Here is a 24,192-nt window from a genome sequence, read left to right on the forward strand (position 1 = left end):
AGTCAGCCGATGTGAGGGGAGGACGGTGGTGGGGCTGAGCCCCGCTGAGAAGAGGGAGGCAGTTCCGTGTCTCCGTAAACGCAGGCTATGTTAATTGCGCAGTGGAGCTCTGCCCACTGGAGGCCTGTGAAATGCCAGGAGTGAACGACACTGATGACGTTTGCTGCCACTATGTACACGCAGGATAAACAGCTCCATTATGTAATATCACTTAATATCTGATATGGTAACTACTGCTGTTGTTTAGTCACCCAGTTGTGTCCGACTCTTTGCAACCCCATGGACTGTAGCTCGCCAGGCTCCTCTGTCCTCCACTGTCTCCCTGAGTTTGCTCAAATTCATGTCCGTTCAATCAGTGATGCTATCTAACCCTCTCATTCTCTGCTGCCCACTTCTCCTCCTGCCCTCAATCTTTCCCAGCATCAGGGTCTTTTACAATGAGTCAGCCCTTTGCGTCAGGGGGCCAAAGGATTGGAGTTTCAGCTTCAGCGTCAGTCCTCCCAGTGAACACCCAGGACTGATCTCCTTTAGGATGGACTGGTTTGATCTCCTTGATAACAACAGTTAGAAATAAAACAGGGAGATGGAGAAAGTGTGTTGGGGGGACCAGCTGCAATTTAAGGCAATGTATGTGTCGTGAAATTCTCTTGAGCCATGAGAAACACGGGAACCCTGCCGTTGTGACAGCGTGGATGGGCCTGGAGGGCTTTATGCTAAGTGAGACAAGCCAGCCAGAGAGGGACAGACACTGCGATGTCATTTATATGTGGAATCGAAAAAGCCTAACTCATAAAACAGAGAGTAGAGGGGTGGCTACCAGGGGCTGGAGGTGGGGAGACGGGGAGATGTTGCTTAAGGTACTTGCAGCCAGTGGATGAATAAAACCTGAGAGCTGATACACAGGGATCTCCCAACCCAGGGATCGAACCCAGGCCTCCTGCACTGCAGGCAGATTCTGTACTGTCTGAGCCACCAGGGAAGCCCGAAGCACGGCAGACTGATGGATTTAGTCAACACTGTGTGTGTGCCAAGTCGCTTCAGCTGTGTCCATATCTTTGTGACGCCATGGACTGTAGCCCGCCAGGCTCCTCTGTCCATGGGATTCTCCAGGCAAGAACACTGGAGTGGGTTGCCATGTCCTTCTCCAATGTGTTGTGATAGAGGTGTTGGCAAAGACCACTCCTGTTAGAGTCCGGCTGTAGAATGGGAATACACCCGGATCAACGCTGGTACATCTCAAACTGGCACAGGGTTTGTGTCCACTGGATCCCAACTAAAAGCCGTAAGTCAGGAATTCCCTGGCGCTCCAGTGGTTAAGACTCTGCGCTTTCACTGCTGAGGGCCCGGGTTCAGTCCCTGGTTGGGGAACTAAGATCCCACAAGCTACATGGTGGTGAGGTTAAAAAAAAAAAAGAAACTCATCAGCTATACCTCCCCGAGGTTATTGCATTCAAATGTAGTAACATATAACGCACTGTGCGCCATGCTTACTCTAATGTTGTCACACGAATCATGTCACAGTCATACATGTTACAGAGTTGCACCCAGCATGGTTCCCATATGTGTAATCATAATATGAAATTGTATCATATGGTAAATTATATGGTGATTGCACGTATGTGATTTTCACGTGTAACAGTGTCGGGTGTTGTGTGTAGAGTGGTCAGAACTAGAGAGACGGCATAACCGTGACGCAATCTCGTCCCCTCTCACACCTCACCGGAGCCAAACATCATCAAACTTGCTGATCTTATTTCATCCTAAGGGCGAATCTGCGTGTGTCTGTTGCGGGGGGGTTAGGAGTTGGGGGGTTACCTGGAATAATTTCAAGGAAAGAAAATCCCAGACTTTACAGATACGAATTTTAAAAAGTGACCTCAAAACCATTATTGTGTCTGAAGAATGACAGTAATTCCTTAATATTTTCCAACTCAGGGTGTATTCACTGATTCCTGCGCAGGATAGGTGCCTTCCTCCCCCGACACCTCATTTAATCAAACCAGGATCCATACAAGACTCACATATTCCATCTGGTTTATAAGTTGGGTCCTTGAATTTGTAACGTATCCCCGCTTTTTATTTCTACGCCTTTTATTTCTGAAACAAACCGGGTCATTTGTCTGGCAGACCAGTATTGCTTTGTAATGAATGAATGAGTGAGTTACTGAAGTTGCTCACGTCCTCCAAGGCACTTTTGCAAAACCAGTGGGAAAGAACTGAATTCAAACTGAGTCTTTGGAGGCTGTGTACACCCCCATCGGCCTTGAATTTACTTATTGATTGTTTTCTCCGGAAATCCTTATTTCCTGAAACTTGTCTAAGCAGCGGCCAACCTCTGGCAGGAAAGGTAGAAACAGCAGTGCCTCCCGAAGCATCTGCAGCTTCCCGGAGGGGTGGGGATGCTCCTAGGGGCTGGGTGTTATTTATGGAGCCATCCGAGTGACAGGGGGAGCTTCTGGCCAGGGGCTGCCCGTGGTGTCACACCCTTAACCTGCTGACATCGGAACGCCCTGGAGGGAGCATTTCTCCAGGAAAAGAGGGCGGCTCAGGAGCCCCCACGGCGTCTTTTCAAAGCGATAATAAAGATATCAGGCACAGACGGCGGGGAGCGCGGCGGCCGGGCAGGTGGTGCGGGGAGAGGGACCGGGCCTGGAACCAGGTGTTCCGTTTCCTGAAAATAGACATGTCAGGTCTCCGGGGCCGTCAGGTGCCCGCTCATTAGCCCATCAGCCAGAGCGGAGCTGCGGTGCGCTGACATCTCACTTAGCCGTGGCTCTGCAGGGGGCGGGGGGAACTGGAGTCCAGCCTGGGACCCAGGCCCGGGTTTCAGAGAGGCTGGAAGGTAGCGCTCCGATGGCCAGTCCTCTTCCCAGGGGGAGCTGAGGCTGAGAGTCCAGCAGAAGACACCGCGGGGCCCGTGGGGCCAGTGTGCAGCCTCAGGGGCCAGGAGTGATGACTCTATGTGGCCCGGCGCCCATGGGGGATGGTTTCCAGCCCAGTTTTCCCAGACCCCCCTGGGTGGTCCTGAGCTGCCCGGCCCTCCCCGTTTTTGCCATATTCTGGGGCACTTGTCCTTGGACTGACCTTTCTTTAAGCACACTCACTTTTTTTTTTTTAACACACTTAAGCAAGTGGAAACTTGATTAGACTATCTTAAAAACCCACACAAACCACCCTGGACTCACGCACTAACAGTGAAAAGTCACAGTAGAAATAAGCTGAGAGAGTCTTACGCATCGGTGGTCTGTGAGCAAGCAGGTCAGTCTCAGGACGCCCGGCCTGAAGTCTCCTCTCTTGGCTCTTGGCCGTGAACACAGGCAGGCACCAGGCTCCTCAAGGAGCCCTCGGGGGATGCCTAAGAGCCGGGCCCCGCCCACCGTCACCTTCCGGTCGGGAAGCTCTAAGGTCAATGAGGAGCCCAACCAAGGCCGCAGCCAGCCCTGTGCCCAGGAAGGTCCCTCTGCTTCCCTGCGACACGCCAGGCGGCTGTTAACTTCTGTGTGACCATGACTCTGGGAAGACGGCCCGCTCTTGCACGGCCTCTGTTTTCTCTTCCGTCCGGTAGGAACAGGAGCCCTCCTTTTCCAGGTTGGGTGTGAGATGTCATTAAGAGGAACCCACTCATTCAGCAGAATTGAACTCAGCATCGTGTGTCCAGCACCCAGTAGGCGTTCCATACACAGAACCCCTTCACTCCTCAAACACCCCTTCACACCCCATGACACAATAGGAGATCCAGCCAGTCCATCCTAAAGGACATCAGTCCTGAATATTCATTGGAAGGACTGATGCTGAAGCTGAAGCTCCAGTTCTTTGGCCACCTGATGTGAACAGCTGACTCATTTGAAAAGACCTTGATGCTGGGAAAGATTGAAGGCGGGAGGAGAAGGGGATGACAGAGGATGAGATGGTTGGATGACATCACCGACTCAGTGGACATGAGTTTGGGTAAACTCTTGGAGTTGGTGATGGACAGGGAGGCCTGGCGTCGCAAAGAGTCAGACACGACTGAGCGACTGAACTGAACCAGCCCTTGCCTTGGGGCATCCATCACCCACTCTGCACACAACAGGTATCACAAAACCATTTAATGGACAAGGACGCGGAGACTCCCGCCCGGCACACAGCAGCGCTTGGATGGAGAGGCCCAGACCTGGGGAGACCTGAGCCACTCACGGCCTTGATGTGAGCATCCAAAGTGCCTGCCAGCGATTGCAGAGGCAGGTTCTGAATTTCCAGCCCCTGGAGAAGGAGCAGGCCTGTCTCCAGCCTCTTGGGGGAGAAGACGTGTAATTATTTCGGGCAGATTGAATGTTTCTGACAGCAGGAGGGAGGGAGCACTGAGCGCCGCTTTGCAGGTCGCTGGTATTTCTCTCGCAGCGAGTGCTGCAGCCCGAGACGCTGTAATTAGGCCTGGTAATAACAGGCTCCGTATCTCCTGCACCCTGTCAGGGAGAAGAATCCATCTTATCGGTAATTGTAGGGTTGGCGGTTTCTGAACGTCTCTTTCCGCTAGGCCGGGCCTTTCCCGGGGGGGCGCTGGCAGGGCTTTCTGAGCAAGCACTTGCCTGGGCTGGGGTGCAGGAAGGTGGTGGGGTGGGGGCAAGTCCAGAGGAGCCAGCCCAAGAGCTGAAGCGAGGAGCCCGAGGCCGCCGCCTGCGTCCTGGCCCCAGCCTCCCCGTGCCCATCCTGCCCCAACCCAGCCTCCACCAGCAGCCAGCAGGCCGCTGCCACTGGGAGTCACAGCCTTGCTGTGCTCTTGCTGTCCCTGGCTCCCGTCTTCCCTGGAGGCAGCTGCAGAGCCCCTGGGTGGTCTGCAGGCTGACCTCATCCCGCCCGGCCCTCCCCCTGGCTCTCTCTGTGCAGGCCAGCCGGCCTGCCCCCGGGCTCGTGCGCCTGCACTCCTGCCTCAGGGCCTTTGCACCTGCTGTTCCCTCTGCCCACAATGCTTGTCCTCCAGAGACTCCCTCCCTGGCCTCCTGCAGGCCCTGGCTTGGATGCGCCTGTCTCAGGAACAGCTGCTCCTGGGCCTCCAGCAGCTCCTGCTTTGTATTCTTTCACCCTCTCTGTCTCTCCTTACTCTCTGTTTCCCCCACAAGCCTCTCAGCTCCGGGTGGCCAGGGGTTTTGTCTGGCTGGCTTACTGCTGTGGTCTAAGCGACTGAAACAATGCCTGTGACACATCAACTGCCCAGTAAGTGGCTCACAGCTGACTGGGCTTGCGTGTTCTCTGCCTCACGTGAAGTTTCTTTCCACAGTGGATCTCACATAGCCGCTGGGGTCTGTACATCCCATTTTGGAACAATATGCCACAAATCCGTGATGCCACATACAAGGGAAAGAGTGAATGCCGGTGAGCCCCAGCCTTCAAGAGTCAAGGCTCTGGGGCCAGATTGCTTGGTTGCCATCTCCACTTGCCTGCTGTGTGTCCTTGGGCAGGTTGCCTGACCCCTCTGAGCCGTAGTTTTCTTATCTATAAAAAGAAACAGAAGTAGTCCTGGCTTTGTAGGGCTGTGGTGAGGACTAAATGAGACCCGTCTGCATACAGTGCTTAGAACAGGGCCTAACGGCTCGCTGCTACTCTTGGGAAAATGATTCTTCCTGTAAATAGGATTGAAAAGGCGGCCTCAGTCAGAGACTGAGGACCCGGAGAGAAAGCTTGTCACGCCGCCTCTGCTCTCGGCCTCCACTGACAGGAGCTGGGGCTGAAAGCCCCCTGTGCAGCCAGCGTCGGGGGAGGGTGGAGACTGGGGAAGACCCAGCCACTTGTGTAACTCGTGTGTGGCTGGATCGGGCTCCCGTTGGTACAGTGGGGTGGATAGCAGGGCACCACGGCAGAGGCACTTCGTGGGGAGAGTGTACTGGGCTGGAGGAAGATGTGCTGGGCTCAGGGAGTGGCCTTTGGCCAAGGGTGTTGCTTGTCAGGGTCATAACTCATTCACCCTCTGCCCAAACCAGCAGCCTCGGTTCCTGGCTTCAGCCCACGTGTGGACAGACTACGCTGACATCCCGGGCAGACAGCACGCGTATGAACCAGCATCCCTGGTTCTGTCTCAGCCTGGGCCCATTGGAATCAGGGGATGGACTCAGAACCCTGTGTTGCTGTTCAGTTGCTCAGTCATGTCTGACTCTTCGCGACCCATGGGCCATAGCCTGCCAGGCTCCTCCGTCCGTGGGATTCTCCAGGCAAGAATACTGGAGTGGGTAGCCATTCTCTTTTCCAGGGGATCTTCCAGCGCCGGGGATCAAACCTGTGTCCCTTACATCTCTTGCATTGGCAGTGGGTCCTTTACCACTAGTGCCACCAAAATAATTATGTATAACTGCTATAATAAATTAGTTGCTGTTATTAATGCAGCAGAATTGACGCCTCCTCTGTCTGAAGTCACCTCTAAGAGTGTAACATGCTGTGTGTGGGTGCCGTTCCCCACTTACCGTTTCATCTTCTTCTTCGTTAAGGATCTGGCTATGTCCCTAACAGCTGAAGCGGAAAAAATAATATAGTAGATTCTTTTTTTGTTGTTTTAATTAATTTGTTTTAATCGGAGGCTAATTTCTTTACAATACTGTGGTGGGTTTTGCCATACATCGACATGAATCAGCCACGGACGCACGTGTGTCCCCCACTCCCGAACGCCCGTCCCACCTCCCTCCCTACCCCATCCCCCTGCGTTGTCCGAGAGCACCGGCTTTGAGCGCCCTGCTTCTTGCATCTAATTAGCACTGGTCGTCTACTTCACATATGGCAATATACATGTTCCAGTGCTGTGCTCTCAAATCATCCCACCCTCACCTTCTCCCACAGTCCAAAAAGTCTGTTCTTTACACCTGTGTCTCCTTTACAGCAGATTCTTAAAACACAGACACTTTTTCAACACAAACAGCATTTTAAAATATTCAGATTAAAATTTTGCTTTAGTGAGTTTAAAAGACAGCAATGCAAGGGCCTCCCTTGTGGCCCCCAGGTGAAAGCGCCACGATTCTGTGCGGGTGCGGGTTCCATCCTTGGCTGGGGAGCTGAGGTCTGGCGTGCTGCGCGTCGTGGCCAGCAGCACTCTGCGGTTCACACAGTATTGTTTAAAAGCCCTCTGATGAGTGTTTAATGCAAACAGGTTGACGGAAGGAAGGGTAGCCTTTTGCATTAGCAATGGTATTCGAAGGCGAGGTGAGAACATATCAGACAAGACTGTGGACGCTTGAAACTGCTTTGTACCCAGCCCTTCCCTTTTCACTACAGCTTGTGCGTATCAGAAGATGCGTTGGAGATACTCAGCTTCAGTCATGCTTCAAACGCCCAGAGGACTCAGACACCTTTTGACATCAGTTGACACGTGTAGTAGGAACTCTTAGATGTTTAGGTTTTTGATTGGCTGGAGTCTCTCAGCTGAGGAATCTGGTCTTGTAAAGCTTTTTATGGTCTTCCGTGGCGTGTTATAAATAATGTTTAGTTAGAGAAAAGGGCATCCTACTGTGGGCACCGTGATGGCACTTTTCATGTTAAAATAAGAATGCACTTAAACACTGCGTGCATGAGTCAGCACGGTCAGAGCATGCTGAGCAGACTCAAGTGTGGCCGTGAAGTTTCTCCATGACATTTTTTAATGTTTCATGCAAAGCAGTCGTTACCTTTGTGATTATCCCGAGAGTTCATTTGAAAATTTTCCTGTGCTTTCAAAAGCTAATACAGTTGGAATACAATTGTAAATCGAATACTTAGCCCTTGAAATCTTGTTCTGATGACTGTGCTTACAAAATCAAGCACTCAGTGAAAAAAATGCCTTGAAAACCTAGCCTAAGACCAGGGATTTGGCATCTGAGCTTTTCCCCTGGTGAATGCATGGAATTAGATGATGCAAGACGTTTCTGTGGGCGTTTTATCTTGAAGGGTGTTTGCTGGTTTCTGTAGAGAGAGCTGCACGTGACACCAGACGAGAGTCAGTGTGAGCTCAGCTGCCCCAGCTGGTCACCGGAGGGCCTGATTTCAAGGAGCAGCGCAGGGAGGATGTTCAGGAAGAGCCCGCAGGCGCTTCGTGATTGTTCCTGCTACTGCGTTCTGTCGTTCGTGGACCGGTGGCCGTTTGTGAAAGATGCTGGGAGTCAGAACAGATCCCCACCACAGACTGGGAGGGTTATCAGCGTGTGTGATTAACCAGGATTAAACTGAGCCTCTAGCAATGGAGGAGCCAACAGATGCCACTGCAGTGTGACCTTTCATTAAACCCGAACATCTTTGGGCCCTTTTAAAGTGTCTTGAACATTTAAAAATAGAAATAAATTCTGGCCTTAAAGACTTATAAAAAATACCCACCAAATTCCTGTGACATCATCAAGCTTATCAAAATTTTGACCAAGGGAGTTTGGGATGTGGGAAACAGAGATTTTAAAAGCTGATTTCCGCATCTTTGCAATCCCATGGACTGTAGCCCGCCAGGCTCTACTGTCCATGGGATTCTCCAGGCAAGAATACTGGCGTGGGTTGCCATTCCTTCTCCGTGGGATCTTCCTGACCCAGGGATTGAACCTGGGTCTCCTTCATTGCAGTCGAATTCTTTACCATCTGAGCCACGAGGGAAGCCCGTTTCTTAGAAGGGCAACGCTAGTGCTCTTTCGGCGGCCACAATCTCACCAAGCCTTGTCCATCCCTTTAGCAAAACGTCTGTGGGCTGTCAACATCCGTGAATCATTATGTCTTTTCAGTTTTTTAAAAGGGTTCTAAATCCTTTAGTCCTTCAACATGCTGGAGAAAATAAGCGTCCTAATTCTTTGCATCTTGAGGAAGCTTAGGAAGGTTACTGTCTTCCCGAATGAACTTCGGAGGAGCTGGAAGCCTGGACTGAGAAGGATGAAGCTGACCAGGGGAGCACCCATCATCGTCACCTTCAGAGCGCGGCCCTGACACTTCACAGCCCTGGAGACGCGCGGCGCGGGGGCCACAGACCCGGCTTCGACAAGCGGCTCTTTGCAGCTCCTGTCTAGTTTTCCCTTGTGGCTGCGTGTGCCACCGACAGCATGACTTTTCACCTTGTGGGTCCCTGGAGTGAGGGGCGCACAGATGTCCGTGGAATGTCGCCGGCGGTGTTTTCACGGAGGCTCATCACTAACGTGGTGTCGCCAGCACCAACTCTCAGTGAAACCCCAGGCTTCCCAGTCTTGATCGCTGCAGCCCTTAACACGTCTGGGTGTCTGATAAGGCAGGTCCTCAAGCCTCTTCTTCAGGCACGTCCTGGCCCTTCTTGTGCTCCACGTAATGGGTGTGTGTGCTGTTTGTTCCTTATTTAAATAGATAAATAGTTCACGTGCAATAAAATCCATCATCCTAAAGTGGTCAATTCGGGGGTTTGTTTGTTTTTATTCTATTCACAGGGTTATTCTCTCATCGCCTCTGTCTACCTCCAGAATGTACTCAACCTCCAGGTAAACCCTGAGCCCTTTAGCGGTAGCTTCTCACTGCCCTACCCCCAGGAAGCCACAAATCCACCTTCTGACCCTGTGGACTCGCCGTCCTGGATCTTTGATCCAAAAGGAGTCACACTGTTTGTGGTCTGAGTGTCTGCCCTCTCTCACTGAGCCTGAAGTTTTCCAGGTTCATCCATTTTTATGGCTGAGTAATACTCCGCTGTATGGGCAGACAGCATCTTGTCACACTCATAGTGTGGGTGTTTGGGTTGTTCCCGCCGTCTGACTACCCTGAATAGTGCTGCTGTGCACATCCGTGTGCAAGCTTTTGTGTGACTCGTGTGTTTTCCATACACACCCAGGAGTGAGGTTTGCTGGGACACGTGGTAACTGTGTTTAATCTTGTGAGGCCCCTCCAAGCTACCCACCACAGCGGCGACGCCGTTGTGCATCCCCACCAGCACTGCCTCCGGTCTTCAGTTTCCCCACGTCCTAGCCAGCACTCCTTGCTGTCTGTCTTTTTCTATGAGAACTGGCCCAGTGGGTGTGAAGTGGAATCTCCTTGTGGCTTTGGTTTACCTGGCCTTGTGACTGAGGATGGTGAGCGTCCTTCCATGTGCCGTTGGCCCTCTGTGCCTCTTCTTTGGAGCAGGTCCAGTGCATTTGTGTCTGGATGTTGGACAAACCTCTCCTCAGCACCCCTTCCCCCTTCTCTGCCGAGTGCCTGTCTTCCCCTGTGAGTTCAGGCCTCTCTAGTGGTCTCCCCTGCCCGGTGCCGTCCACCCTGGCCCCAACCATGGCAAGTGTCAATCTGTACGTCACTGCCCCAGCCACAGCGATTGGATCCTGGGTTATCACATGACTGAGTCCTGGCCAATCAGAAATAACCAGACTCACCTTTGCATTCTGTTGCCCTCAAGGACCTAAAGCTGGAAGAGGGGTGTTGACGCCTCTGCACCCCTCTCTTCACCCCAGCAGGTGGCCTGCCTGGGCAAGCAGCCCGTGCGGAGGTGACCCCGTGGAGGAGGTGACAGAAACTGGTGCTTGACCCCTGTAGCGAGCTTCACCTGAAAGCCGATCTACTCTGCCTTTTCAGTTAGTGAGTAAAAAAGTCCTATTTGTGCTTAAGACAGCTTGGGATCAGCACCCGAGAGGATCCTAAACCATCGTTACACCAAGCCTGTGTGACATGTTTCCACTTCTGCGTTTAAAAAGAATTGACTCTGCAGATATGAAATACAGTGCAGCCAGTGCTGAAATCACAAGATAACTTGGCCTCTGTCGGGCTTGTGAATGCCTTTCTCTGCACCTCGCTCCTGAAAACCTCTGGGCTGCCTGCTGCTTAAACACCCTCCACACCGCCTGAGCCGCAACCAAGCTGTCTCGTGCCAACACTGCCACCCTGTGGCTGAGCAGTGTCAGAGCCGGCGTCTTCCTTCACGCTGTTGCTGGGAGGAGTTCCGCCCTCTCCCCCACTTGTATGTTCTTTTATTAATGATCACCTTGGCTCAATTCAGGCAGTCCCACCCTGCGCTTCTCCTTGTCCAGTCACTTCTGGAAATCACACTCCGGAAACCCATGACTTCTTCCGTTTCTCTATCCAGGTATGTACTTCTCTCTGCAGAGATGGTCTGCTCTCCTCGTTAAGGATCAGGGGGCCTGGGAGATGCTAGTGGTGCTGGCAGTGCCGTGGTTTATTTTAGGAGCTCACCACACTTCCCCCAAGCCCCAAGCCCCAAGCCCCTCCCACACCTGTTCCTAGACGGGAACCGCCTGTGTCCTCCCGCCCTCACTCACAGAAGGTCTGACCCAGAGGAGACCCTCGCAGGGTCTGTGGAGGGAACACACTGCAAGGCTCGGGCTGAGGTCTGTACTGTGGGCCTTCCTCTGGGCCGAGGCCCCGTGGCTTGGAGCTAAGACCCACGCCCTCCCCTGCCCCACTCATGAGTGTGCTGCGGCGGGTCCTCTTCTCTCCTGAAGTCAGATTCATAGATGGCCTTACCTACTTGCAACCCATAATCTAAGCAAATTAGTACAACACCCAGGTTGTGATGTGAAAAGAGAGTTACTTGTCACAGAAGGACACGTGTGTCGTGACGTGAAGGCTCAGGCAGGAGTGTATATACCAGGAGAGAGGGTCAAGTTCTCAAGTGATTGTACCTATTTATTTTTTTTTTTTTGATGCCTCGGGGCTTTGTTTTGCACGCGGGCGTCCTCTGGCTGTACCCAGCCAGGGCCCCTCTTGGTTGCAGCGTGCGGGCCTCTCGTTGCTGTGGCTTCTCTTGTTGCGGAGCACGGGCTGTAGGGGGCAGGCTCAGTTACTTGTGACGCACGGACTTAGCTGCCTCGCAGCATGTGGGGTCTTCGTTCCCGGGCCAGGGATCGAACATGTGCCCCTGCACTGGCAAGCAGATTCTTCACCACCAGACCACTAGGGAAGTCCCTTATTTAAAAATTTTTTTAAATTTATGGCATATGGGATCTTAGTTCCCAAACCGGGGGTTGAACCTGTGTCCCCTGCAGTGGAAGCACAGACTCTTAACCACTGGGACAGCACAGAAGTCCTTGATGTTGCAGTGAACGTGTTTGGTCTGAGAGAAATAGGACTGTGTAACTGAAGGGCGTCAGGGCTGAAACATACATTTGTGCACATGACTAGAATGTACAGAGTATACACAGCTGCAGGTGCAGACTCAGCCAGGGGTGGCTGGCGGTGACTGGGGCTGCAGGTGGTGTTAGGAAACGCTGAGCAACTCTCGGCAAAGTCCGGGCAGGCGGAAAGCATTGCCCTTCCTCGATTTACACAGTGGCCCCACCCCTGGCAAGTTCACGTGTATTCAAAAAATATAAAGTAACCTTGCAAAATATAATAAAACCGCCGTGTGTTTAAATGCAAAATAGAGTGAGATTCTAGACTCTGGAGATCACAAACGGGGTGCCGACAGCTCTGCCTGGCGGGACGGTCCTGTGTGTTGAGATGTCCAGCTTCTGGGATCCTGTCTGCTGAGTGGGAGTAGCCCCGCCCTCCCAGCTACCGGAATGAACATAAACACCCCGTAAAAGTCCACATGCCCCTGGGGAATAAAACTCCCTTTGAGAAATCCAAGTTTAGAAAGGAGTCTGGCAGCTGCAGGGGCCAGGCTTGGCCCTGCGGCCTTGGATAAAGGGTTCCCTGAACCTCAGCTTTGTCCTCTATTAAATGGGGCTTTTTGCTGTGAGGTAAGGTGGTGCATTCACGCATGGCAGGCCACTCTCCCTTCCCTCCCCTGCCATCCTCGGCCAGACCCCGAAGCTCTCACTCTTCCTCCCACTCAAAGAAGCTGGGCTGATGGCCCACCTAGCCCTGTGTGCTTCCAGAAGCTTCCGTGGGCTGGCCTTGCATTGCATCTGTGATTCCTCATGTTCCTAAAGCCTCTGCCCTCCAGAAGCCTGACCCTGTCCAGGCCTCTGGCTCCTTCACGCACTTGTTGCTAGGACACCGGCTTGCTGTGGGCGTGGGAGCACCCGGGGAGGGTGTGAAAGGAGCGCAGACTGGGTCGCAGGTCTAAGGTGCAGCAGAGAGGGCTTCCTGGAGGAGGGGGTGTCTGAGCGGAGCTCGGCAGGTTGGGGGACTTTGGACGTGCCGCTCTGAGGACAAGAGCGTCGAGAGCGAGTGGGTTGGGGTCGGCGTCGAGGGGCCGGGACACAGGAGCTGGTCAGACGGTCACTCTGTTGGTCGGGGCTGAGTTCAGCCCTCTGTGTGCTGCCTCACACACAGCGTCTCTGCTCCCGGGTCTCCCGGCCTCCAGCTCACTCCTCCGGTCCTTCTGCCAAGAGAAGTCTTCCCCGGATTTACCGTTAACCTTGTCCAGCCCTGCTCAGCCCTCCGTGGCCTCCGGCTCCTGCGGGACGTTCAGGCCGTGACGATGGGACCGACCGCTATCCTCGCTCACACCGTTAGGTTTATTCATTTCTTCGCTTGGCACATACCGAGCACGTGCCGCGCACCAGATCCTGCTCCGAGGGTGCTCAGCTGTGTCCGATTCTTTGTGATCCGTGGACTGTAGCCCACCAGGCGGCTATGTCCATGGGATTTCCCAGGCTAGGGTACTGGCGTGGGTTGCCGTTTCCTACTCCAGGGGACCATCCCAACCCAGGGATCAAACCCGTGTCTCTTGCGTCGCCTGCGTTTCAGGCACATTCTTTACCATCTGAGCCACCAGGGAAGCCCAGTCCTGCTCTAGAGGCCAGGCAATTAGTAAAACCAAACAGAGAGGTTCCTGGCCTCATGGGGTTGACAATTTGATGAGGAAATAGACAATAAAGAAAAGACAAAAATGTTAAGATGACAGAGCTGACAGCAGGTCGGGCTTCCCAGGTGGCTCTGATGGTAAAGCAGGATGCCAGTGCAGGAGAGGCAGGAGAGGCAGGCTCGATCCCTGGGTTGGGAAGATCCCCTGGAAGAGGAAATGGCCACCCACTCTAGGATTCTTGCCTGGAAAATCCCGTGGATGGAGGAACCTGGTGGGCTGCAGTCCCTGGGGTTGCTGCGAGCGACCCTGTGAGCTCAGACACGACTGAGCGGCTTCGCTTTCACTTTTCACTTTCATGCATTGGAGAAGGCAATGGCAACCCACTCCAGTACTCTTGCCTGGAAAATCCCAGGGACGGGGGAGCCTGGTGGGCTGCCGTCTATGAGGTCGCACAGACTCGGACACAGCTGAAGTGACTTAGCAGCAGCAGCTGAGGATGAACTCTGATCAGACTTGGTTGATCTTCACTGTCCCACTTCCCTTGGCCAGGGATTCATTTGGGGATGGTCACAAGTTCATTTTGGGTGATAGTATTTACAGGAAATTGTCAGGGACTTCTGGGAACAATTTTCCTAGGGAGAGATGTGCATAGAGAAAGCCTTTTAGCCATAGCTTCCCTTCATTGTTGAATGAACCACTATCGTGGGGGGATGTGACACTGGGGCTGTGGCAGCCGTCTTGTGACCGTGAGGGGGGATGGCACAGCATGCAAAGAATCACAGAGTGACAACATGGAAAACCTTGCTACTTCAGTGACATCACTGAGCCCCTGGAGAAGAGCAGGACCCTTACTTTGGGATTTCTTGTGTGGTCAAAACTGATGTCTCAGGCAACACATCTTTATTTCTGTGTTACTGGTTATGGCCATGTTGAGCTATGACTTGCCTCAGGCAGGTAGAACAGGCTGAGTGGCTGGAGCCCCAGGCTGGTAGCTTCTGACCTCAGCAGCGCCTTCTGTTTCCCCAGCAGCTGACCCACACTAGCACACCTCTGCAGACCCTGGAGGGATGGGGCAAAGGTTGGGAAGCCTTTCTTGAGGCCGATAAGTCCAGTCCTACTGTTGACAACCAAGCCCATCCTCAGGAATCACCCTCTGCTCCAATCGTTTGGGATTACTCATGGTTCCCCAGACACCCCAGGCCCTCTCTGCTCCGTGCTTTTGTACTTGCTGTTCTCTCTGCCCGAGTGCCCTTTCTGGCAAAGTCCCACTCACCCTTCAAAACCCAGTTTGAGAGGAAACGTTGCGTGTGGTGTGAGCCTCTCCGAGCCGCTGCTCCAGTGGCCCTTCTGTGCTTCCTCCGCCCGTCAGCCCCTCCCCTCTCCTGCTGTGGCTGGGCCTTCCGTAAGTCCACGGACCCAGCTCCCTTTAGACCTAGGGTCCCTGCTCCTCATTCAAGGACTTGAGGCCTCCACCAAGAGGCTAATGGTTTTCATTGGCGAGAGCATGAGCGAGTGAGTGTTCTCAGCTGGCAGAGCGAGGGCAGAGGCGGCAGCGGCACCGTGGCTGCTCCGAGGTGGCTCTGCACGAAGGCGGCCGGGGCGGCCTGCGGCTCTCGGGGCAGGTAGAGGCCTGCCCGCTCCCAGCCCGCCCGCCTCCCTCTAATCTCTGCTCTTCTCTGCATCTCGCCAGGCAGCCTCCCAGGGGCCGGTCCCTCCCTCGTCCTCCCTTAGGCCTCTGCCATCTCTGGGATTCCGGGAACACCCACACCACACCCCGTCCTTCTTGTGTGCTTGGACATCAGAGCGGGGGACAGGTGACGGCCCACCCCACTTTGGGGAAAATTAATTAGGCTGGGTTCCGCGAACCACTTTGAAGGGGTAAAAAAAAATAATGCATGCGGTAGTCGCTTATCGGAACAGTTATTACCTGGAGGCTTGCCTCTCCCCTCTGCTGGGGCAGGCTGTGTCCCCATTCCACTACATACCTGTTTTTCTAGAAAATCCAACTTCTGAAGGCCAGGCGCTTGGGTGCGCAGAGCAAGGGAGGTGAGTTCGGGTTCCCTCTGGGCGGGGCCCCGGCCACTGAGAACCGGTTCCCGGTTGCCCCAGGGATGCTGGGCTTCAGAGAGGAGGTAGGGCTCCCAGGCCAGTGACCCGGCGGGGCCTCTGCGCCTCAGCACAGCGGGGGAGGCGCTTCTGGGCCCCTCGGAACTGGGGCACGACAGGGCCTAAGAGCGCAGAGCGCCGCCTCTGCTGACTGTCAGCACAGGGCGTACGGGGTCCCCGCCGCCCCCAGGGAGAGGCTGCGTAGGGATCTGGGCTTGCTTCCCCAGGGACCACCCAGCCTGCTGGCCCGCTACGGGGCAGACTCCAGCTCAGAGCCGCAGAGCCAGCTGGCGGCTGCCGGATGCCAGCTTTGGTTGGAAAGGCCCTACCGGGCTGTGGGCAGGCAGTGCAGTGGACCCTTGGGTGGCCCGAGCTTTCCCCCTGAGATGCCTGGCACGTTCCCTCTGCCCTGTCCTGAGCTGGGAGCAGAGGCTCAGAGGGGTCCGGCCCCTGGTTAACAGACTCCTAGCTGGGCGAGGGGAGGCGGTGGCCTCCGGGCAGGCAGGTGAGGCTTGGCATAGGGGAGCTCTCTGAGCTTTTATGGGGCTTCAGAAGTTTGGCATGGTGCAGCTCAAGGTGGGCAACGCTTCCTTCTCAGGGCGGGGGGAGGACCCCTCCCTGTCTTGGGTCCTGGCGTACCTGCCGGGCAACAGGTGGGCCTCAGAAGCAGCTCGTTGATGGCTCCAGGTGGGTGATGGGGGGCCCCCCACTGCGGCCTGCAGGGAGGGACCTCCGGCTTCAGATGAAAGGCCAGAGCTGCCCCCCGTCTCTCCAGCTCCCCACCTGGAGCATGGGACCCCAAAGCCTTCTGGGAAACCGAAGTGCTTCCCTTTAACTCTGTCCCAACTGCTGCGTCCTCCCCGCCTCGGAAAGGGCATCCCAGCTGGGCGCGCGGGCACTGTAGGGGCCTCCAGATAGGAGGGCGCCCTTGATGGGTGTGCTCCCTCACCTCTCTGAGCCTCAGTGTCCCCTTCTATAAAATGGGGGCGAGAACGAACGCCCCCCACCCTGGCATCCCTAGAGGGTCTCAGAGCAGAATAAGCAAGGAGCGGCACGGCTGAATCGGGGGCTCCCCGGCGCTGGCCCGGCGCGTGCGGACGCTGAGGATGGAGAGAGTGAGCCTGGGGACGCTGCGTCCTGAGGGCACGCGGCAGGACAGGCCTTGCTGGCATCTGCCTGCCGACAGACCCTGAGCCCGTGTTTGCCCCCCGAGGAACCCTCAAAAGCAAGCGTCGAGGGAGACTGAAGTCCACGGGGATGCCGGCAGTGGGGTGTCGGCAGGGACCAGGTGTCTCGAGGGCTCGCTGTGTGCCCCCCGTCTCAAATGCTTTACGTGTCCTGACTCATCGAAGGCCTGCCCGCCCATCCAGGAGGCGGGTGTTTTATGGCCGTTCTCAACCCGGGGTTGAGGACCTGAAGCCCAGGGCGGTGGGGTCACGGCCTGTGGACGTCGCATGAAACCACAGAGCAGAGCCCGAGGGTCTGGGCCGGCCAAGCTTCGCAGCTACCGCTTCTAACCCCGGGGTCACGCTGCCGTCCAGAGCACGAGCGCTCGGGACCTTCACACCGCACAGAGGCGTAGGGTCAATGCTGCAAAGCGGGAGAAAGGAACCTGGGATATGCCCGCTGTCCTTCCCAGACTCAGCCTTCTGCCCGCACGCCATCCATGGCTGCCCAGGGCCTGCGGGACCACGGCAGGGCCCTGGGTCCCCTGACCCTACGTGAGCCTCGCCTTCTGCCACCCACTCACCTGCCTGCCACTCCTTGTCCAGCCTGGCCCTCCCGACCGCCTCACTTCCTGGCACTGTGCCCAGCCCCTCTCCCCCTTTCCCCACGCCCAGTTCAAGGCCACCTTGACTCCCGAGTCACCAACACCCCCACCCCCACTCAGCTGGGGAGTTCCTGGTCCTGCCAGCGAGACACAGCGCTGCGGGAGGCTGACACGTGCTGGCTTTAATAGTGTGACTGTCCAGTAGAAGCTGAAGGGTCATAGAAAGTCTGGAGAAAGGGGAAGCAGAGGCAGCAGCAGGGCTTAGCCGGCTCCCTGCCCCGGGAGGTGGGTGCTGTTATACACAAGCTCTGCATGCTTTCAGAGCATTTCCTTCAACTTCACAGAAAGCGGGAAGCCCCACCTTTTCATTTCTTATTTCAGATCTACCCCAGGGGATCCATAAGACCCCGTTGAGCCTAAGCCCCTGTCATGGGGTTCACGATGAGTCCTGTCCTCCAAAGCAGTGGACCCCTAAGAAGTTACCGTCTTGGGTTTCAGAGGTGGACCAGAAAGAGAGTCCTCACTGGATTCTGGTCAGAAGGGTCAGGGGCTGTGGTCCCCCATAAAATGAGGGTGTGTGTGTGTGTGTGGATAGTGCTCAGTCATGTCTGACTCTTTGCAATCCCTTGGATTGTAGCCCGTCAGGTTCTTCTATCCATGGGATTCTCCAGGCAAGAATACTGGAGTGGGTTGTCGTTTCCTACTCCAGGGGATCTTCCCGACCCAGGAATCGAACCTGAGTCTCTTGCATCTCCTGCATCGGCCAGCGATTCTATACTGGCGCACCAGTTGGGCAAAAAGTGAGGTTTGAGGGTCACCAGGTAACCCCGGCAGCCCGGAGGCCCAGCTCTTCGGAGGCGAGCACCTCTGCCCATCGAGTCCCCCCAGCACCCCAGGGCTGCAGCGTGGCTGCTTAGGGCGGGCGCTCCAGCTGGTAAATGAAAGAGGAAAGACACGCGGTGTGCAGAGGCGGGAGGATGGAGCCGACCAGGGAGGGCAGGGCCTCGCCCACCGTCCAGGCTGGCGCCGCGGAGGCCGGGCTGTGCCCCCAGGTCAGGGCTAGGAGAGCCCAGGGCCCAGAGACTAGAGGGGCCACCCTGGCAGCCCCCCGGCCAGCACCGGGGAGGAAGCGGAGGCCACCAAGTCGGAAGGACTGCGGGCAGCCTGGCTTCGGATCCATTCGTCACCTGCAGCAATTCCAAGAATGCGCAGCCAGGGGGGGGGCTGAGGGAGGGGGCACGGGTGGGGTGCCCCGCCTTTCCCGGGGAGCAGAGGACCCAGAGCCTCAGCATCTGGAGCAGACTCCGACCCACAGAGCGGGGGCGCACGCTGGCTTGTAGGGGATGCCCACTGCCTGCCAGGAGCTGCCGTGACCCACAGTCACAACGCTGGGGCCCGGCAGGGCCAGGACTCACGCCCGCGCTCACGCACTGATGGGGGGTGCTCTGCGGAAGCCCCTGCGGGCGGGCCTGCTGTCTGCTTTCTGCGTGGCTCAGAGGGGCCGCCAAGGCCCTCAGAGGGGTCACTTCAGCCTCTCGCTCACTCTCTGCGGCCACAAGCATGTGCTGCCTCAGGGCCTTTGCTCTTGCTGACCCCGCTGCCTGGGATTGATGTTTGGTCGCTCAGTCGTGTCTGACTGTTGGCGACCCCATGGACCGCAGCATGCCAGGCCTCCCTGTCCATCACCAACTCCTGGAGCTTGCTCAGACTCCCGTCCATTGAGTCGGTAATGCCATCCAGCCATCTCACCCTCTGCCGCCCCCTCTCCTGCCTGGAAGTCTCCTGCTCTATTACCTGCTTGGCTCACTCTGTCTTCCTCCGGAAGAGCCAGTGACTTGGGCAGGAGGTCTGCACACCTTCTGGGCTGGAGGCAGGGGCCAGGGGGACACATGGGTGGACATGGCCTTGTCCCTACCCTTGAGAGGAGTCTCGAGAATTCCAGTGAAGTGAGGCAGGGGCCAAGGGTGGGCAGAGAGGGGCCGAGGGGTTCCAGAGGTGACCGCGGCCTCAGCCTGGCTCGAGCAGAGGGTTCCTGGAGGAAGTAACGTTTCCTCCTGGCCCAGAGGCTGACTGGGGCCTGAGGGCAGCTGAGCAAAGGCTTGGAGGGAGCCTGGTTGTCAGGGGCCCAGGGGCCCTCAAGGGCACCCAGCCTGTTCCAGGGCTCTGTGGCCGTGGAGGGTGTGGCGCCTGCTGCACCGATTCTGCTCAGAGCCCGACTGGAGGGCCTGGCATCCTCGCTGAGAGGGCGCCCGGAAGTCAGCCAGCCAGCGGTTCATCTCGGGTGCCAGACAGAAGCTTTGTCCCATCGCAGCTGACTCACTCCCATCCAGGGTGGCCCGAAGCTGGGAAAACCATCTCCTCTCCTCTCCTCGGATACTTTAGGGGGATCTTAGCAGGAGGGGAGAACGCTGAGCTGACTTACAACTTCTGAATGTCCTGGTTTCTGAAGAACCGTTCCAACCCTGGTGGTTCGGATGTCTTAGAGCGTCGTTTGCCTCCACCAGCCTGGGACTCGTCTTGGGTCTTTTGTCATTGGTTTTTTGTTTTGAGAGCATGCCCGTCAATTTCTCCGTTGGCTGACCTCCTGCATGAACCTTTGGAAGAAGGTGCGGCGTTGTGGGCCAGGGTGCGCCAGACAGTGCGTCTCTGGGCGTCTCACCGGTGTGTCCCGGGGGCCGGGTCCCCGTCCACCTCTGCTGTCATTTGTTGCTGTTCAGTTGCTCGCTTGTGCCCGACTCTCTGCCACCCCGTGGGCTGTAGCCCGCCATCTCCCCTGTCCATGGGGGCTCCCAGGCAGGAACACTGGAGGGGGTTGCCCTTCCTTCTCCGGGGAATCTTCCCGACCCGGGGATCGAACCTGGGTCTCCTGCATTGGCTTCTTTACCTCCGAGCCACCGGGGAAGCCCCCACTGGGCTGCTGAGGTTCCCTATTAACTGTGGGGCATGGATGTACCTGAAGATGGTCCTGTGTGAGGTGCCTACCCTGCGGTTCTGCTGTCAGCACCCCGGAACCTCTGTTTTAGGGATTCCAGGCTGCTTTCCCATTCAGTCCAGTGACAAGAACCAGTCAGACAGTGAAGGCCCGGGGGGAGAGGAAGATGGGGCGTTTCCCTGGGTGGGGGGTGTGTCAGGCAGCAGCCCCGCAGACCCCACCTGTGCCAGCTTTGAGCGCAGCTGCCTCAGGGACTGGGGAGGCAGGCTGGGGTCTCCAAGGACTCACTTGGGTCTCTTTCATCCCCTCTGCCCCTGAGCCCCTGCTGGGTACTGTCCAGGAAGCCAGGCCAGTTCTGGGCCTGGAGTGAGGGGACGGTAGCCTGGCGGGGCTGCCAGAGATGCTCTGTCTCTTGGGGATGAGGGAGGGTGTGCCGTGGAGAAGGGGCACAGCTGTGCAGGCGGTGGGGGAGACCCGAAGTGCCCTTTCCCTGCCTGGTGGGGCGGTGGGGACTTGGGGGAGTGCCTCAGGGGTGCGGGGAAGCCAGTTCCCAGGAGACAGCTTCAGGCCCATGTGGCCTGACATCCCGGGCGGGTGACGCTCCTGCAAGATGTCCACACGCAGAGCCTGCAGGTCAGGCGTCAGGGAGCCCGCCTCTGGGTACCATGTCTGAAGCTCACGTTCATCTTCCTCTCCAGCTTCACTGTGGCTCCAATACACCAGGCACCCCAGACACGTCACTAGGTTTTGCGGTTGCTGTTCAATATCCGCTCCCGCTGGACAGGGTTTGGGGGATCCGTTTGTTTGTTTATCTGATACATTCACTGCCATCACTTCCACCGCTCATGCCCCTAGAAGGTGGAGTGGAATGACACACGGAATGAACTCGTGCCGTCCGCTTGGAGTAAGGAGGTGGGAGGCCGTGTCTGTCCTCAGGGGGGCCGCAGACACAGGCATTGGTGACGGCCATCCGGGACGTGGCACAACCTCTGGCCGAAGCCAGCCCAGGGCTCAGAAGAGCCCAGGGGTCACTTGGGCCGCCGGATGGCAGGGGCCAGGGCAGCGGAGTCAGGGGAGGAGCACAACGTGGAAATCTGACATTAATACCGCAGGACCTAATTCATGAATACATCTAATTACAGGGTGCTGGCGTTTAATTGTAATTTTGGTAATGACCTGCAACTGCATACAAATTATAGGGTAATCAACTCGAAACGTGCTTACAGCTGCCGTAAATGCCGTTTAATCTAACGGAGGGCGCCCCGGCCAGGGTCTGCGGGGCGCGGACCAGGGCACGGTGCTGGGAATGTCCTCCGTCTGGCTTGTGATGTCCCCGCTGGGGGAGCAAATAGTGTGGAGCTGGGCTGTGAAGGCCAGCTGCCCTGCACCCCCAGCCCCCGGCCATGAAGGGGGACCTGCGCGCAGGCTCCAGTTTAAACTGCAACAGGAGAGGCTGAGGTCAATCCCAGACTGAGCCAGAAAAGATCGGAGGGTGAGCAGGAAGGTCAGCCTGCTGGCTGGTCTCGGCAGGTGGGAGCCCCGAAACAGGGGCTTGGCTGTGCAGGCCTCCTTGGTACCTGCAGGATAGACCAGTTAGAGGCTGGAGTGCCTGTGGGTGTGTTTTATTTGGGCTGCTTCCCAGGTGGCACTGGTGGTAAAGAACCTGCCTGCCAATGCAGGAGATGTAAGAGATCTGGGTTCAATCCCTGGGTGGGGAAGATTCCCTGGAGGAGGGCGTGGCAACCCTCTCCAGTATTCTTGCCTGGAGAGTCCCATGAACAGAGGAGCCTGGCGGGGTGCCGTCCACGGGGTCGCTAAGAGTCGGACACGACTGAGGTGACTCCGCACGCACAGCGCTCTGAAGGGGCAGAGCTGTCTTGGACCAGGCACCCACGCGCTCGCAACCGCACCCAGCTCGGCCTCTGTGGCCGCCCCGCAGTGCCCTGCCCCCCACGTTCACTTGCAGCTTTAACCCCTGGGGCTCTGTGGTACTGACCCGCCTACACGAGTCCAGAGGCTGTGCCCCTGCTGAGAGGGCGGTGGGCTTCGGGGCCGGACACTCAACCGCTGAACTCTGCCCGCTGCCCCTTGCCGGCTGAGTGGCCTCGGGTGTGAGGTTATGCGTGTGTATAGAATGCTCAGCTTGCAGGCTCAGGCAGCACGTTCTCCAGCTGCAAGGGCGGCCTCGCGTCGTGGGTAAGAGCGTGGGTTCTGCAGCCAGCCACCTGGCTTCCCATCCCAGCCCTGGCACCCGTGAGCTTCCTGAACTTGCTTCCCCTTGGACAATCCTTATTTCTCTGTCTGTAAAAATGGTGATGGTTGTAAGGACTGCTGCCTAGCTCAGAGAGTCTGTGGGATGAGTTCATGAATAGGAAGGGCTTCAATAAAAAGAAAAGTCAGCTGTGAGTCTGCACTGTGTGCTGGGAGTGAGCTGTGGGTAAAGCGGGGGACAGGCTAGCCTGTGTTCCTGCACAGGCGCACACATCTCCCCTCCCTCTCCTGGATAACTTTCCCCTGCTGATTTGCCTGGCAAACTCTTATTCATCCTTCAAAACCCAGCTGGTTTTCCCCTCTTCGGCCCAGTGTTGGCTGCTCTCCTCCTCCGCAGGGACATTGTCCATCGGGTGCTGCCTGTTCTGGTGGCATCACGTTCGTGAGGCCATTGGCTCGTTTCTGTCTCTGAGTGGGAGTGTTTGGGGGCACATGGGTGGCTGGCATCGTAACTGCAGTGGGCACGGCCGCTCAGAAGAACTTCCTAAATGTTGGTTGAACTGATCTGATTGAATTAGCGAGCAAGGAGAAGGGGGACTCCATGCCAGGGTAGATGCTTTTGGACATTTTGTTTAAAAAAGGAAACATTCATAAGGGGAAATGTGTGTGTGTGTGTATAAAGCAGTAAATAATTACATCGAGTAACGGTAACACTTTCCGTGTCAACCTCTTGAACCCTCTGGAGGCAGCCCCTGTTGACAGTCTCTGGTTCTTCACTGTGCACATTTTCTGTGCTTCTGCACACAGTAGATATTTCTCTCGACCCTCGAGACACTCTTGTCTGCTTCTCGTCTCTTCCTTTGATCGTGTTTCTCGACCATCCCGCCACTTCGGAGTTCACAGACCACCCCACTGGTTTTCGTGGCGTGTGGTGTTCCAAGATCCGGGTGCCTCGTGATTTATTTAGCTGCCCCCGACCCCCGCCACGTACAGACGATGGGCGGTTTCTGGTTTTCACTCCCCTGGGCCAGGCTGCTCGAGCATGTCTGTGCGGCCCCCCGGCATGCGTGTCTGCTGCAGCGGGGAGGTCCTCCGACTGGCCAGACCTGCCCCGCAGTGCTGGGCCTTTCCGTTGCATTCAGTCCTTCGCTTCTTCCATGGCTCTTTGAGCGGTTGTTCTTTTCTGCTCTAGAGAGTCTAGAAGCAATACCTATCCCGTGGCTCCCGCCCCACTTCAGGGCAATGATGGGAAACGCCGTCGAGGGTGAGAAGAGGGACAGATGGGCTTGTTCCTGCCACTTCCACCCTGATCAGCGCCAGCCAGCTGGGGCAATGCCGCTCTGTCTAGTTTTCGATGGGTTTCTTTTACTGCAGATGTGGAGTTTCGCAGCTGCGGAACCACGTCTGAAGGCCCTTCTCTCTCCATGTTCTAGATCCAGGGACCCTGAGGTCCAGGCAGAGGGGCTTGGAGGGCAAGGCCCTGCCCGGAGCAGGGTGTGGGGGGCGGGACGTTTGGGGGCAGCAGTTGACACTCCCTTTCCCCAG

Source organism: Moschus berezovskii, chromosome 24, assembly GCF_049115385.1.
Source record: "Moschus berezovskii isolate FMDL1 chromosome 24, NW_MosBer_1.0, whole genome shotgun sequence".
NCBI classification, from domain to species: domain Eukaryota; kingdom Metazoa; phylum Chordata; class Mammalia; order Artiodactyla; family Moschidae; genus Moschus; species Moschus berezovskii.